Below are 16,716 nucleotides of genomic sequence, written 5' to 3' on the forward strand. Positions count from 1 at the left end.
TCCCCTCCTCTCCCCTCTCTCTCTCTCTTCCTTTCTTTCTTTCTTTTCTCTCTTTAGATGATGGTATTTTAAAAAATTTTTTCCAATGAGAGTTGACATTCAATATTATTTTATATTAATTTCAAGTGTAGACTTTATAAACACTGTACACATGGGTTACATTAACTTTATAAAATGACACAAGGTTAAATCAAGCACAAGAGAAAGTGATGGAATCAAGAGACAGGTAAGCACGAGGTAAATGAGGCTGCTGCTGGAGAAACAAAGGCATACTGTTTCATAGTAAACTTTTTTATATATCAATAGAAAGAGCATACTCTAAAATAATGATGCCATCGTACAGTAAATATAGCAACTGGTAACATAGTTATTTATTAGCATTATCAAGTATCATGCACTGTACATAATTGTATGTGCTATACTCTTACGTAACTGGCAGTGCAGTGGGTTTGTTTACACCAACATCACCACAGACATGTACTGCATTATGCTACAACATCAGGATGGCTACAACGTCACAAGGAGATAAGAGCTTTTCAGCGCCATTATAATCTCTTGGGACTACTGTTGTGTATGTGGTCCATTCTTGATCAAAATGTTTTTATGCCATATAAATAGGATGGTTATGCAGCATAACGATCAAAAACAGTCCACATATACAATGGGGTAGTCCATAAGATTATGTAATTTTAGTTATTCCTCTCTGGTCCCTCTCCTTAAACACAGAAGCACAGCAATTTCTGGAACCCTTGAAATTGGTGACTGCCACATGACTAGTTGTGGCCAATGAGTTGTAAATGGGAGTGCGTCATTTCTAACCCTAGTAATATTAATTGCTGGCGCATGGCCCGCCAGAGTGCTCTTTTCCCTCTCTTAAGGTAAGCAAAATATGAGATGTTGGCTAGTTTGTCAGCCTGGGTCCCTGAATGATATATATATAATAAGCAGAAACCCCAGTTGAGCTGTGATGAACATGCAGTCTGAGCAAGAAGTATACCTTTATTTTTTTTTTAGAAAACAAAGATTTTAGCTGTTACTACTGTTAACTTAATCTACTCTGACTTATGCACTCCGTACCAACCTTCTCCTGTCTCCAAAACCATATTACCAAGACTGAGTCCTGAAGCACCAATTATATGCTCCTGCTTAAAAATGCTTCAAATGAATTTCTATGGTTTAAAGAAAAAATGCAAACTCTTTAGCATTCAAAGCTCTTATCAACCTATGTTTTTCAGCCTTATTCTATCAGAGCAACCTCCTAATACCTGACTTTGCAAACATCATTTCTAGCCACCATCCCATATGCTCCCCTGCCCCAACAAAGGAATACTTCCACCTCTTTCTTCTTTTTAAAGATCAATCCCATATGCTCCACTAAACTTTCTTCCACAGCCTTAATAACAGCTAACGCTTACTTAATACTGAGTGCTAGGTTTTGTTCTAAGCACTTTTGATGTATTAACTCAGTCTTCACAGTAACTCTATGAAGTGGGTACTCATTACTAAACTCATTTACAGATGAGGAAACGAAAATATAGGGACTAAAAAAGTTGCCCAAGGTTCCACAGCTAATAAATGAAGCCCGATGAACCCAGCAGTCTCACTCCAAAAGCTGTCCTCTTCACCACTGCCCTCCGTGTTTCTAGGAGGCTCCCATCTCCCTGCACTGTGCAGATCTTTCTGGCACATGATAATCTTCTGCCCTGCATGACTAGTCACTATTTCATGTGTGCAGCTTTATCTACTAAGATAGACTATAAATTCCTGGACTACAGGGAGCCTCTTCACCATTCTTTGTTATCATTCAAGTAGAAAATGCCATTAAAAAAAAAAGCTCCATGATAAGCACAGGTACATGGGAAAGGGTGTGTATTAATCATGTATTTTATTTTATTTATTTTATGACACTTTGACATCATGGGGCCTTGCTGATCCTGGAGACACAGTTCCTTACAGAGCTAGCTAATATGCAAACCAACCAATTCAGAGTTCACAGCCCCAACCACCCTCTTTATCTAACTCTTACATACCAAGCTAATATTCCCCCTACCCTAAATCACTCCAGGGCAAGAAAGCAGACAACTAGAGACTACCCCTATAGCCCAGAGTACCCCGAAATTATTCAAACTAGCCAATTCTAAATCTGCTTACTCAAGTTTCCTAAGCTCAGCTTTGCCTTCCCCCAGCAACCACAATAAAGTCTCATGCCTATATGCTTTCCCGTCTGTCTTTCTGCCTCTTGATGCTGGTGCTTCTATGAGTTCCCTGAGTGGCATGGCCCCTCTTCTTGGAAACTGTAAATAATAAACTCTTCTTTCAAAGCGGTTTGTCTCTATGTCTGTCATCTTATCACACCCGATTAAAACAAATCTCAGGTAATATCATCCAATCTGGAGGACCTTAGAAATGCAAACTACATACTTGAGTCCAGGGAAGATTCTTATGGCTTTTTCTTGATTTCATTAATCTTCACTGGTGGTGGAAGGAAAGACTTTTTTGTGGGGGCTATGGGGTGGGGAGGGGGGGAGTCAGGGTGGATAGAAGAGATAGAGGAGCAGTCCATAGAAGAGAATAGGTTTGGTGAGCTTAGTGCTCAGCATAAAGAGGACAGGAGCCCATCTTGTCCTCCAATTACAACTTTAGCAGTTACTATCTTAGCACTATCTTAGAATTGGTAACTATAATTGTAAAAACTCTGTATCTTCAAATGACCTGACATTTGTTAGCCCTTTTCTATTTTTTCTGTAAGGATTGGCAGTAAAATCTCTAACCCTAAAAGGGTCTTAAAATAACCACAGGGGCAACAAAGAAAGGTGAAAGCTAAGGAAAGTGCAGCCAATCTGTAGCCAATCCAGGGAAAAACAAAATTCCAGGAGAGGAGTGGGTGGAGGCAGTTGTGAGAGGAGAAAAAATCAGGGTGAGCCCTTGTAACCAGCCACCAGGAAAAGCACATGAAGATCCTGACCTGAATTTGAGAAGCAGTCTCAGTAATAAAACACAAGGCGTTTCCTCACTCTCTCTCCTAGACAAAGTTAACCAGTATGCATAAATGCTTAACAGACACTTGTTGAATGCATTCCTTAATCATATAAAATTGCATAGTTACTCATGGCTTTTAGATATAGTCTACTTTGTCACCCACTAATTTAAAATCTTTTTTCTTGTCCCTTTCTATATATCCCTTGAGACAAATATACTGCTCTTCCCCTACAGCATAAGGTGGTATAATTTTGCAAACTGCTCTGATAATCCAGCGTTCCTATGAAATATGTGCACATTCAGCCATGCTTCTCTGAAAAAATGCCAGATAACTCCCACCCCACAAACACACGTTTTAGAAGTTCAGGAAACAAGGTGTGCAACAGATCCAGGCTATGGCAAGCCAGGAGAATCCCATTCACGCAAAACTTCCCTAGAACATGTTGATCCCAAGCAAGCAACACAAATCTAGAACACCTTAAAGAGACCAGGTAGACCACAGTCTTTCTCCTTTGGGGATTCGGTCAATTCAGAACTCATCTGGACTATTCTGAAATCTTTGAGATTTGACCTTTATACACTTAGTATTAACAATTGGCAACTGCATCTAATATCTGTTGGGTGCTTGCTATGAGACAGGGGAGGCACATTAAGTACATTATTGCATTTACTCCTCACTATCCAGTGAGGTAGGTCCATCATTTCCATTTTACAGATGAGTAAACTGAGGCCCAGAGAGGTTAAGATACTTCCCTAAGTTCACAGTTATTAGATGGGACAGTTGAAATTTAGATTCATATGATATGGCTCCAGATTCCAGACTCTCAGCACTATTCTCTATTGCCTGAAGCACAGTCTAAGCCTAGATCAAAAACATCCATTTAAAGCACAGCAAAGTGCATAAGTTCCTAAAGCCATAAGTTGAATGGAACAGGCAACACTGAAACAGGTCAAGAACTGTCCCCATATAGCCACATGAACATGAATACCCACCATCACCAGAGTCTTCCCCACAACTCTTAAACAATACCATATTCTGCTGCTTATTGGCGAGTGATTTATACTATGTTATAGCTGTGAAAAAATCTTATACATACACCAAAACAGGTGTATTTTAATCCTGATCTAATAAAACTTAACTATATAAAATTGCATAACACCAAACAATACTTTACTTGTTTATATTTGTTAAACATAGAATCATGTATTAATGATGATGTAATAAAGTTTCATATATCCCTGAATAGGCAAAATACTATCCAGAAACCATTCTTACCATCAGAAACTAGATATTCTAGGAATTGGAAGACAGTGGCAAAGTATATAAGGATGGAAAATTAGAAAACAAATTCATGTTTTAGGCCTACTTCTAAACCAGTAAAAGTACCAGCCTTGTTTATATATGTTTCTTTCACTCAAGTTTCCCCCCAGCACGCTCCAGAAGAACAAGACTTCTATAAACAAGCTCTGAATGGCTGGGAGGGCTGTCATGACATTGACCAAGTCTTCTCTTCAAAAACTGAACAACCTCAGTTTTTACCTGATTCTCATATGACACAGTCTCTAAAACCCTCATAATCCCAGGTCACACTCAAGTTCACTCACTATCCTCACTGTAGAATTTGAGCGCAATAGTTGAAATAAGGTATGACTACAACAGAAGCAAGAAGAAGGGCTATTATTCCATGAGGTGCTTTGCATACCACTAGCCCAATATAAATAACTATTGAATATTTTTGTGGGTATAATTCAATTAATATAGCTTTTAAAAATAAAAAGAACTGGCTTAATATTTAAAGATAAGGGCTTTATCAGACCACACAGGAATTTTTTTTATGCTAGGATAAAATTAAAACTTTTAAAACTCCATTCGAAGAATTAATGTAATTTATTATCGCCTATAAATATCGTATACTGGGAACAGGATCAGGATTAATAGAGTTGGGTTACAGGGTTCAGTAGGGTAAAAATAAAGAATTTGGAAAAGAAAATATAGACAAAAATATCAGCCTTTTCAGTAAGATTTCCTCTTCTAGAAATGTTTTAAAAAATACTATTTTTAATAGAAGCTATTTTTGAAATTCAGTCCTTAAAGAAGTAATGAGTGTTCTGCTCCAGCTCTGAGGAGAATGTATTGTACTAGTACAAAGAGATGATAGATACAGACTCCTCGAATACATAACAAGGTATTCGAAATCTAGCTCCCACTCTGCATGAATGCCCTCTACAACACACCTACAGAGTCTATTTCAAAAGCCCCAGGTATGTTTATATATTGTTTTAAAAAACAACAAAACAACCGAAATGTCTATTAAATGATGAATGCATAAACAAAATGTGGTAAATTCATGCAACAGAATATTATTCAGCCATAAAAAGGAATAAGTACTGATACAAACTACAACATGGATGAAACTTGAAAACATTATGCTAAGTGAAAGGAAGACACAAAGGCCACATATTATATGATTCTATTTATATGAAATGTATAGAATAGGCAGATCTGCAGGGACAGAATGTAGATGTGGTTGCCAGGGCTGGGAAAAGGGGAGAATGGGGAGGTGACTAATAATAATAAGATTCTTTTTGGAGTGACAACAATATCCTAAAATTAGACAGTACTGATGGCTGCACAACTCTGTGAATACACTAAAAACCACTGAATTATACACTTTCGAACAGTGAATTTTATGGTATGCGAATCATCTTAATAAAGCTGTTAGTTTAAAAAGTGGGAAAAAAGAAAGTTTTCTCACCTGTGTCCTACAGAAGATAGGAAATATTACATCATTTGGAACAAAAGACTCAGCAAACACATATACATGATATTAGCAAGAGTATAAGCTTAGTGTTTTACAGGACTATTTAAAAGGTGTACATATTAACATGAATAGGAAGTTGCAGTTAAAGAGCTAAGTACACTATGCCAAGTACACATCTAACATGGTATAGCATTTCAATCTTAGAATTTATTTTGTATATTATTTTAAAGATTATTTCAAAGAATATAAGCCTTATTTGTTTAAAATAGCATTTTCCAAACTTGTGGGTCATGTACCACCTTCAGCATTCTTGCCATCTTCACACCACCTGTTATTTATTAAATATTTTTCTTCAGTCCACTTTACCACTGACTTACCTTTTATAATAGCCATGAAATAATGGGTTTGATTTGCCAATTTACATTTTTCTACTATACATTAAAATAGATATATAACTATTAAGAATCAAAAGATGCGTAATATACCTATATCTACACTTTGAAAAATGATGAGGAAATCAGAATATGCAGAAAACAGAACATGTCCTCTATTCTATAAAGTTCTATTTTATAAAGTACGATTTTATAAAGGCACATGTTCAGTGAGAGCAACAGAGCTGGCATTCAGCCAAGAAAAATTATCTGAGAATAATATTGGAGTAGATGGTAGAGAAAATGGCAGGCAGCAGGCCTCCATGTGGGAAGCAGCTGATAGAAGAAGGATGCTAGGTCTTCTCTACAAGCTCTTGGGTATGGTGTGATACAGCTCAGGTGCTACTGCCATGCTCTGTTCCTCAAACAGAGCTGAACTTGGCAGAACGCTGACCAATGATCGGGTGGACAGGGCTTTTTTTGACCCTGCTTCCTTCCTGCTGACACCAGTCATGAAAGCCTGCAGAGGGGCCCACTTTTAAAATAGTGACTGTCATACAGAGACAGAGTCTGAGCTCTACCACACCTGTTCCTTCTGTCTAAAGGAAATAGGGGTTAAATTTCATTTTGAACTATTAGTATCATGGGTGGTTTGAAACAGCTTCCTAAGGGAGCTTACCCGCAACTGCTGATGGAGGATGTCACTACACAAAACCTAGCATCAAAGAAAAAACCACACTGAAGATATCAGAATTTTAATCACCCTCTTTCTACTTCCTTTTCCCATCACAAAGAGGGAACAACTACTTCTGCCTATAGTTATCCTGTGGTCAAAGGATCACATACACTAGAATCAACTGGGGAGGGGCCGGCTGGTGGGAGTGGTGCTTGTTAAAAATACACTATGTCAGTTCTACTAAAGCAGCATCTCCAGGGATAGGGGTCATTAATTCACATTAAACAAGATGTTCGGGTAATTCTTATACATGCTAATGTTTCTGAACCACTTAGCTACTTGAACCAACTCTTGCTATCACAGAGCCATGAAAATAGAATTCTCACACGTCACTGCATATATAAAATACAAAAAAAAAAAAACCATCAAGGAATAAATATTTAAAATGAAAAAAAGAGACAAGGTGAAAGTTTCCTTCCATAACAGTCTAGCAGAATTTAGATTCCAATGTGGGTTGCAGCCATGAACGGGGGAGATTCTCCACCTTACAAGCACAGTGTTACCCATTATTCGTATCTGTAGTGAAGATACCAGTATTTTTTCTGAAGCACAGCATGCTCTGTAAGAGGAACACCAAACCTACATAAAGATTAAAGAATGTTGCAGCATGCAATGAAGTTTTTACTCATTTTTTTCTCAACATCGTGACTCTGCCACAATTAGGCAAAGTGGTTCTCAATCACTTTGAATTGCCTGGGCCAGTGGTTTTCAAACTTGATGTGCGTGTAGAATCATCTAAAGATCTTGTTAAAACAGACTACTGGGCTCCAAGAATTTGTATTTCTAACAAGTTCCAGGTGATTCTGGCACTGCTGGTCCAAAGATCAGACTTCGAGAACCATGGGCTTAATCTGTGTTCTTCCAACCAGCACTATTTATGATTCACTGTGGAGTTCGATGATGCTAAAAAATGGCTCTGTCTGGCAAATGCTCTAACCACATGCTGTAGGGCTTCCTGTGTAGGACTCGTGCTGCTTAGTATCTTCAAAAAGTTCTCATCATGCGAAACTTGTAGTATGGTTGATAAGTTCATCCTTTCTTTGCAACTCCGGGAATAAACACCCTTTCTAACCCTCCTCCAATCCCTGGCCTCTGTGTGACCTTACACCACCTACTTCCTACTCTTCACGGACAACTTTTCTGTCTCTATAGGAAACTATATACTTAGGAAGGGCAAGAGGTCCTTTTGTTCTTGTCTTAAGGAACTACACTTCCTTTAGCCAGAAATCAAGACAGGCTACCAACATTTAGTGATTTATTTGGTGACTGTCACAAGGCTAAAGCTGTACAAACTCAGAAGTAGTGCTGCATCCAGAGGCAAAATGAGGTCAAGTATAAACTCAAAGATTCTTAGAAATATAGGAAGCATTCGGTTATCAGTATTTACATTCCAGTCTTTCATGGTAAGAAATACACAGATTTCTTTTTTCAGATAGGTCCAGAATTTCCACACTACAATTGGGCACCCCATACTCTCCAAATGGCTTTCAAATCCAACTCATCAAGGTTTAAAATATATTCCCAGTATAAGATTCTAAGTAGTGAATTCAACATGTATGAAGTTCATCCTTCTCATAAAAAGAAATTTCAACAAATTCTTAGAAACTAAAAAGCATATGGGAGCAAGATAAGAAAATGAATTTGATATAGCTTAAATATCTTTAGAAGATCTTCAAGAGCTTAATTATCTTTTAAATTTGAACATATAACTGACAATTTGGGGACCATGTTAATTAGATAGTTTAAAAAGTAAGGTTAAACATTTTTTTCTTTGAGACTTTGATAATATGCTTAAGGAAAAAGTATAAACCTGGAGAACTGATACAGAACTACATCAATATGAAAGGATGTTTTTAAAGTGTGAGCCATAAGCTGGTTAAATGTTGCAAATACCATATAACATTAATATTTTACCATGTAGTATAAAACATATGACTTTTTGAAATCATTGTAAGAATATGACTAAGCACTGCATATACTGTAATAATGGTATTTCCAGGACCTAAAACACTCTCTTTATTAGAAAAGATATTAGGCCATGTCCCGAATCAAAAGATTTGTTACAAATGATAGTTGAAGTCCTTTGGGCATCCATTTGCTCCAATGTGACCACTGAAGAATCTTAATTTGTCCAAGTACTGAGTGTGGTTGCCGACCGAGTACACAGATTGTTTAGCGTCATTTGCCACCAGACAGCAACCTATGGGATGTACCGCTAAGGCTTTTTTAAAGTTCAACTTCTGGCAAAATGTTGTCTTCTGACATGCTTTCATACTTAACATGAATGCACATTTTCGTGGTTTGGAAAGAGCAACCCATTTCTAGTTTAAGATGCTAGAGCCTAAACATCAAAACCTAATCCTCGACCAACTGAATCATCCAAATTTCTATTTCTAAACTTGGTGTACTGAGCTCAACAAATATCACACACCACGAAAATGGCTGACACTACATATTTACAGATTCCAACCTCAGTGTGACTCTCAGCATTACCAGGCAGGCAACCCTTCATATCTCTCTCTAGTCACCCCCTTAACTCCTGTCCTCTCCCCTCAGTGACTATTTTAAAATAGTCACTCAATAGTTACCTTTCCCCTCAATCCCCACCCCACCAAATCAACATTCAATATCAACAATTTACCTGCTACATTTTGCTACCATCAAATGAGAACTTCCACATATTCTTTCCCCATCCTATGAACTTATTTACATCTATCCTTACTCTTCTCCCCATCCCTCCCCTAGGAGAATAGAAGGACTGTCCCCTCTTTTCCAGCATACCCTGATCACACCTATGCTCTGGATATCGTCCCTCTCTGGCCTTTTCTGGGGTCTTTCTTCATCGAACATTCGGCCCCCTAAATCTTCTACCTCAACTTCTTCCTCTTTCTCAGCTCTTTTTATCTCAGAAATAAGTGAATGTCTCAGTCTCTTCTTAGGAGGGAAAAAAACACAAATGAACCCAAACCCGTCCCTACTGCCAGATCTTACACTAAATTTTCTGTCTCTCCTCACAGTCAAATTCCTTAAAAGAACTGTTTTCACTTTCTATCCTTATTACTCCATCTCCCTCTCAGTACACTACTCACTACTCACATCCATTCTATGCCACTAAAACTCCACAGGGGAGGCAAATGACTTTTTAGTTATCAACTTCAGTAGGTTCTTCCAGCCCTTAATATTGGAGCATTAACACAAATTACCATACCATTCTTAAAATTCTCTCCTCTTTTGGTATTTCTAATATCTTTCTCTCCTCTATATCTTCATACCTTTTGGACCTTTCTTTCTCCCACTTCTTAGATGTTGGTGTATCCTGTAGCTCTACCTTCAATCTTTTTCACGTGTCTATGCAATCCATGTTCTATCCACTTTAAATCCATATGTGCTGCCCGTATCTCTTCTAGGTTTCTCAGTGAATGACAGCATCATCTATCCAGTTACCCATGCTAGAATCCTGGGGATCATCACAGATTTCTTACTCTCATGTACAGATAAACAACTGCAAAATCCTGTCAATTTAAACTAAGTGTCTCTTGGATCTCTGATATGAGGTCGTTTTCTCTGCAAACGATCTAATTTAGGTGATCTCTCTTGTTCAGAACACATTATTATAAGAATAATAATTAAGTACAGATGAGTAAAAAACTTGGGAGTCCCCTCCTACAAGTAAGGATGCTACACGAATACAATGAACTATGATTCAAAACAACACAGAACGTTGGTATTCTTTTTTTTTTCTAATGGATTATAATACTCTATGAATATAAGCAAATAATTTAATTACCCCAGACTTCAGATTCCCAACTGCTGAATAAAGGGTAAAAGAGATATATCTAAGGACCCTTAGAACCCTAACATTCATTCTATAGTTATATTTCTACCAGACATTATTCAAACAGTTCATACCTCCAAATATGTGACATACTTGCTACATACACAAGATATTATTAGTGCCAAAGAAACTAACTGATGTCTCCTTTGCTGCCAAAATATATCTCAAGCATATCCTGATTCCCTTCAGTTTCAAAAAACTAAATCATCACTTGCAAATGTCAGAGAAATAAAATGTAAGCACAAAAATAAGTCAAGAAAAAATCATAATGGAATTGACTATATGTATATATAAATACTATTTCAAAATAATTTCTTCAGAAATCAAGCAGCACAGAGTACTGAGTTAGTAATAAAATAAGTGTGCCATAAACTATTGTGACAGTCAATAACAACATTATGAACAAAAAGCTCTTTCTACCCACAGAACAGTAGTGTGGGAACTGTACAATATCTAAAGTTGAACACCCACATGATATATATGCAATATGAGATCATAAAAAATTCCAGGATCTCCTTGTAAAAGACAAGGCTCCCAGAGAAAGATAATCTGAACTCAGCTGTGAAAATGTAGTCTGAATTCCATTAAAATGCTATCACCCAAATCAAATGAGAGGCACCTGTTACCCTTTCATCAGTTTGGGTTCAGTTGCTCTTCCATTTCCTACTAAGCTCAGAAGTACTGTTCCGTTTTAAAGATTATATAAAAGGAGAAGATATAGGAAGAGTGTGGCAGGTAAAACAATTTACACTGCAAAGTTGATATTGATCTAAGGGTCAACTCAAAACTCAGAATAAATCAACTCTGGAGCCACAAAGCCCAGATTCAAATCCCAATTTCACCATCTACCAGCCTTAAAATTTTAACAATTCATTTAATTTCTTGTGCCTCAGTTTCTTCATCTGTAAAACAGAACAGTAATCTACTTCAAAGGTAAAGTGCTTAGAATAATGCCTAGCATACTGTAAACACTATAGAAATACTAAGTAATGTTGTCATTATTTTTTCCTTACTATTTTTAGACTAAATGTTAGGTGAGGAACAAAAAATAACACTATAATGTATGCTCAGATTTCAGTTTAACATTGTTACCGGGTATTATTTCAGCTAGTGGCTCATAATCAAATCAAATCACCAAGTATTAAGTTCACAGCAAATGAAAAGTACAAAGAGGCATAATTCACATAAAAACAGACACATAGATGAATGGAACAGAATAAAGAGCCCTGAAACAAACCCACACATATATAGCCAATTAATTTATGACAAAGGAGCCAAGAACACACAATGGGGAAAGGACAGTCTCGTCAATAAATGGTGCTGGGAAAACTGGACAGCCACATACAAAAGAATGAAACTGGACCATTATTTTATACCATATATAAAAATTTACTCAAAATAAAGACCTAAACATAAGACCAGAAACCATAAAATGCCTAGAAAAAAACACAGGTACTAAGCTCTTTGACACAGGTCTTGGTAATGTTTTTCTTTTTTTTTAAACTGACATAAAAGCAAAAGCAACAAAAGTAAAAATAAACAAGTGGGACTATATCAAACTAAAAAGCTTCTGAACAGCAAAGAAAACTATCAACATAATGAAAAGGCAACCTACTGAATGAGAGAAAATATTTGCGAATCACGTATCTGATAAGGGTTAATATCCAAACTATATAAAGAATTCATATAACTCAATAGCAAAAACAAACAAAAGTCTGATTTAAAAATGGGCAGAATATATGAATAGACATTTTTCCAAAGGAAATGCAGATACCAACAGGGACATGAAAAGATGCTCAACATTTTTAATCATCAAGGAAATGCAAACCAAAGTCACAATGAGATATCCTCACACTTGTTAGAATGGTTATTATCAAAAAGACTACAAATAATAAGTGTGGGTGAAGATGTGGAGAAAAGAGAATCCTTGTGCACTGTTGGTGGGAATGTAAATTGGTGCAGCCACTATGAAAGTTCCTTATAAAATTAAAAATACAACTACCATATGATCCAGTAATTCCACTTCTGGGTATTTATTAGAAGAAGAGGAATTCAGTGTCGTATTCATTGCAGCATTATTTACAATAGCCACGATATGGAAACAACCTAAGTAACCATCGACAGATGAATGGATAAAGAAATTGATAAATAAATAAATAAATAAATATCTCTCTCTCTATATAGATAGATAGATAGATAGATAGATATAGATATAGATATAGATATTTACACACACACACAATGGAAAATTATTCAGCCATAAAAAAAGAATGAAATCTTGCCATTTGCAACAACATGGATGGGAATCAAGGGAATTATGTTAAGTGAAATAAGTCAGATAGAGAAAGACAAAACCATACGATCTCTCTTACATGTGGAATCTAAAAATAAATAAATTTTTTTTTAAAAAAAAACAAGCTCACAGATACAGAGAACAATTGGTGGCTGCCAGTGGCAGAGGGTGGAGACTAGGAGAATTTTTTTTTTGTTTTTAAGTGTAAATAAATTTTAAAATAAACAAATGAAAAAATTAAAAAGCATAATTTAACATGCATCAAAAGTATAGAATATTGTATACACATACAATGGAATACTATTGAGCCATAAAAAGAAATGAAATTCTGATACATGGATGAAGCCTGAAAACATACCAAGTGAAATAAACTGGACACAAAAAGACAGTGTATAATTACACTTATATGAAGTAACTAGAATAGGCAAATTCAGAGACAGAAAGTAGAATAGGGGTTACCAGGAGCTGGAGCAGGGAGCGGATTTGGGGGGAATGTGAGGGGAATGGGGAGTTTTATTTAATCGGTACAGAGTTTCTGTTTTGGATGATTAAAAATTCTGGAAATGAATAATGGTGATAATTAAAAAACACTGTGAATGTTCTTAATAATGCCAATGAATTGTACACTTAAAAATGGTTAAAATATTAAATTACTACAACAAAAAAAAAACTTTAAAAAAATATAATCTATATTTTCAACAAGAAGTTTTAACATGAGTATCAGCCTTAATGGTATTAAAATAAAGAACAGATCACTTATTCTCAAGTTCCTAACTATGGACACCAAAGGAGTCAGTATCAACTCTTAACTGGCCCTGGTTTAACATACATGCCTGAAATGGGTACCAACCTTGTAAATTTCATAAGAAACATTATTTCACTTTGTTGATAGAGTTGTTTTGTTTTGTTTTGTTTTACCTTTTGAAGGGAGAGAGAAGGATAGAGAACTATACTGAAGAGATATCTTTATGTGTGGCCTATGTATAATGGTAGTTTTACAAGGAGGTACTTCTCCACAAAGAATCATGAGAACATGAGTACAAAAGTACACCTGTAAGGGTGCCATACATGGATGTGTAAACAACTGATATTCAATTCAAAAGTAGAGAGGGTTCCCATGGATTGGTAAACCAGAATTTAAACCACTGAACTATCCCCCAAATTCAAACAAAAATTAAAAGTCCATTATTTTGATACATATAATAAAGTGAAATATTCGATATCTCTATTCCAAACATCCCAAGAAAAAGGTATATAGCATTATAAAAAGGTATATAGCATTATAAAAACACAATAAAAGTGACTTTAATAAATCAACATATTCCCAGAATGGCTAAGGACAAAGGATTCCAGTTAGGATAATTTAATTCTCTAGTAAACTGGTAATTACCGTATATCAAATATCAAATTTCAAAGAACTAAAATGCAATTTCCAAAGAATCGAAGGCCAAAATCAGACTAGCAATAATATTAGCAAACACTTACCTTGCTCTTACAATATGCCTGTTTTGTTCTAAGCTCTTTATATATACTAACTCATTTTATCCTCATAACAATCTTCTGAGAAAAGTATTATTATTCCCATTTTACAAATGAGGAAACTTAGGTGTAGAGGGGGTCAACTACCTTGCCCTGGCCCATTGTCTTCCTAGTATGTGGCAGAGCTAGAACTTAAATCCTGGAAGTGTGTTTCCCTGGTCTCTTATCATTGCAATGGTTAACTATCTCTTGGTGACATTAAAGAATTGGACAACACAAAGTTTCACAGGTAAACTCAAAATGCAAAACAGTTTGGGAATCAAATATAATGAAAGCTCTGAGGAAATCATCATATTACAACACAGGACAATAAATGACATTTGTGATAACTACTCTGAGAATTAAGGAAGGTTAAAATATGTTCAGTATACTTAAGTGTTTAAGAAAGAATTGTTTAGTGCACTTAAAATTCTTCCATCCCAAACAGTCAAAATATGATTTTCAATTCTAAAGGTGTAAAACTTTCAACTACCTAAAATTACTCATTCCCTAAGGGCTCCAAACCAAAGGGCTATGCAAAGCAATGTTATTTGCCTTTATCTTATTCTTAAAGATAAGGATGGTAGTGACGGTGGTAGTGGTGGTAGTGGTGCTGTGTGTGTTGGAGAATCACAAATTACGCTTTCCAGGTGTTTGAATTCCAGGAATGAGAACCTAATACTAAAGATATTAGAAAGTGTCAAATACCTTGGATAGATACGTGAACAAACTCATAGAATTATGTGTAATTATTATAAAAAGACTAGAATTTGATCATTAACAGTTTTTTTTTTTTTAAGTATAGGCTTTGAAGTCATACACAAACCTGAATTTAAAACCTGGCTTCATTATTTAGTTACTATGACTATTTGACAAGTTAATTTCAAATAACTGAGTCTCAGTTTCCTTCTCTGTAAATTAAAATGATAGTAATTCCTAACTCACGAGGTTGAAAAGGAGTGAACACATGCAAAGTGTTGAACACAGTCCCTGGGATATAGCAGATGGTCAATAATGAGTGACTGACTACTATTATTTCCTAAGCTTATTCTACTTTGTCTCCCAAATATAAGAACCAATTCGTATCGATTAGCAAGTCTTTTGGTAGGCTTCTCATAACTATATGAAATATATGTCCTATTCAAAAGTGAATCGTACTAAAAAGTACAATACAAAACCAAACCATCAATGAGATCAAAGATTTCAGAATTCTGATTCTCCTCCCACAACTATCCTTGGTTTTATAATAACCTGTATTCCTTTATCAACAATATGAATCCTATTATTTTTCGACCGTCTCAACATTCCTACTGGGGTTCTGCATGTATTTATTTTGACGGTTACCTTTGCAAGGGTAATTATCATTGCTTGAAAACCGAAAAGAAATCCAGGAACAAGGAACATTTTAATAACATGTTACAACTGTTCCATCCATCTCAACAGTCGATTGGATCTCATGTGGATCATTTATTATCACAACAGATTTTGACATTATTACTGCACCACCCCCTTGCCCAACAAATACATGCGTTACTGAGCAAAACTCCAGACTGAGAGAGAACGAATGCTGTATAGGCACATCAATACTCAAAACGTGGTGCTCCCAGTACGGATATTGGGGGAAGGGGGGCAGTGTTGCGGGGGTGGGGGACGGTGTGGATGGGTTTCGCTGCAAGTGGAAATGAACAGAATCGGAAACTGTTTTGTCCCTTTAAACAAGACAGATGAGCCCTGTGAGGCTAGGAACACAGAGAGGAGGGTGAGATGGGCCTGGAGGCAAGAGAGGAAGGAGATGGCAACTGCAGGCTGAGAAAGGGTCTGTGCCGCCAGAGAGAGGAGAGAAGGAGGCCATAGCCACCCCGAAAGCGGAGGCAGAGGAAAGTGGCCCCTTCAGCCTAGTCTGCAGAACAGGTTCAGCCCCTAGGAGTCTGGGGCGACTGAAAGGGAATAGGGACCCCGAACCGAAAAAAAGATGAGGGTAGGGGCGAGCTCCCGGTTGCTTTCAAAACGGGATGCCGCTGTCCCCACCGGCAACCCGGCGCCGGAGTTGAGGAAAGAAAGGACTCAATAGAGATCGCACAGGTTACCTGTCTCAGCTGCCCGCCCAACGGTCTCCACTTCCGCAGACTCGGGGTTACTACGGGCTACCGGGGGCACGCGCCAAGTGACGTCATCCACGCGCGCCGGGACCGCAGTCTGCCTGGCCCGCCCTCTTGGGAAGA

General features: G+C 36.8%; 1 protein-coding gene across 25 annotated transcripts in view; it reads right to left on the bottom strand.

Moving 5' to 3' along the window:
• AOPEP (aminopeptidase O (putative)) overlaps positions 1 to 16,699 on the bottom strand; it is a 333,589-nt gene extending 316,890 nt beyond the window's left edge. For 24 of the 25 annotated variants that reach the window (XR_005656715.1, XR_005656716.1, XR_005656717.1 and 21 more), the window contains exon 1: positions 16,582 to 16,699. The gene's annotated coding sequence lies outside the window, so the exon portion shown is untranslated. The remainder of the gene's footprint in view (positions 1 to 16,581) is intronic. The other variant, XM_039880473.1, reaches the window with a different exon arrangement.
• Positions 16,700 to 16,716: the final 17 nt, after the last annotated feature.

Source organism: Pteropus medius, unplaced genomic scaffold, assembly GCF_902729225.1.
Source record: "Pteropus medius unplaced genomic scaffold, Ma_sr-lr_union100, whole genome shotgun sequence".
Classification (NCBI taxonomy): Eukaryota; Metazoa; Chordata; class Mammalia; order Chiroptera; family Pteropodidae; genus Pteropus; species Pteropus medius.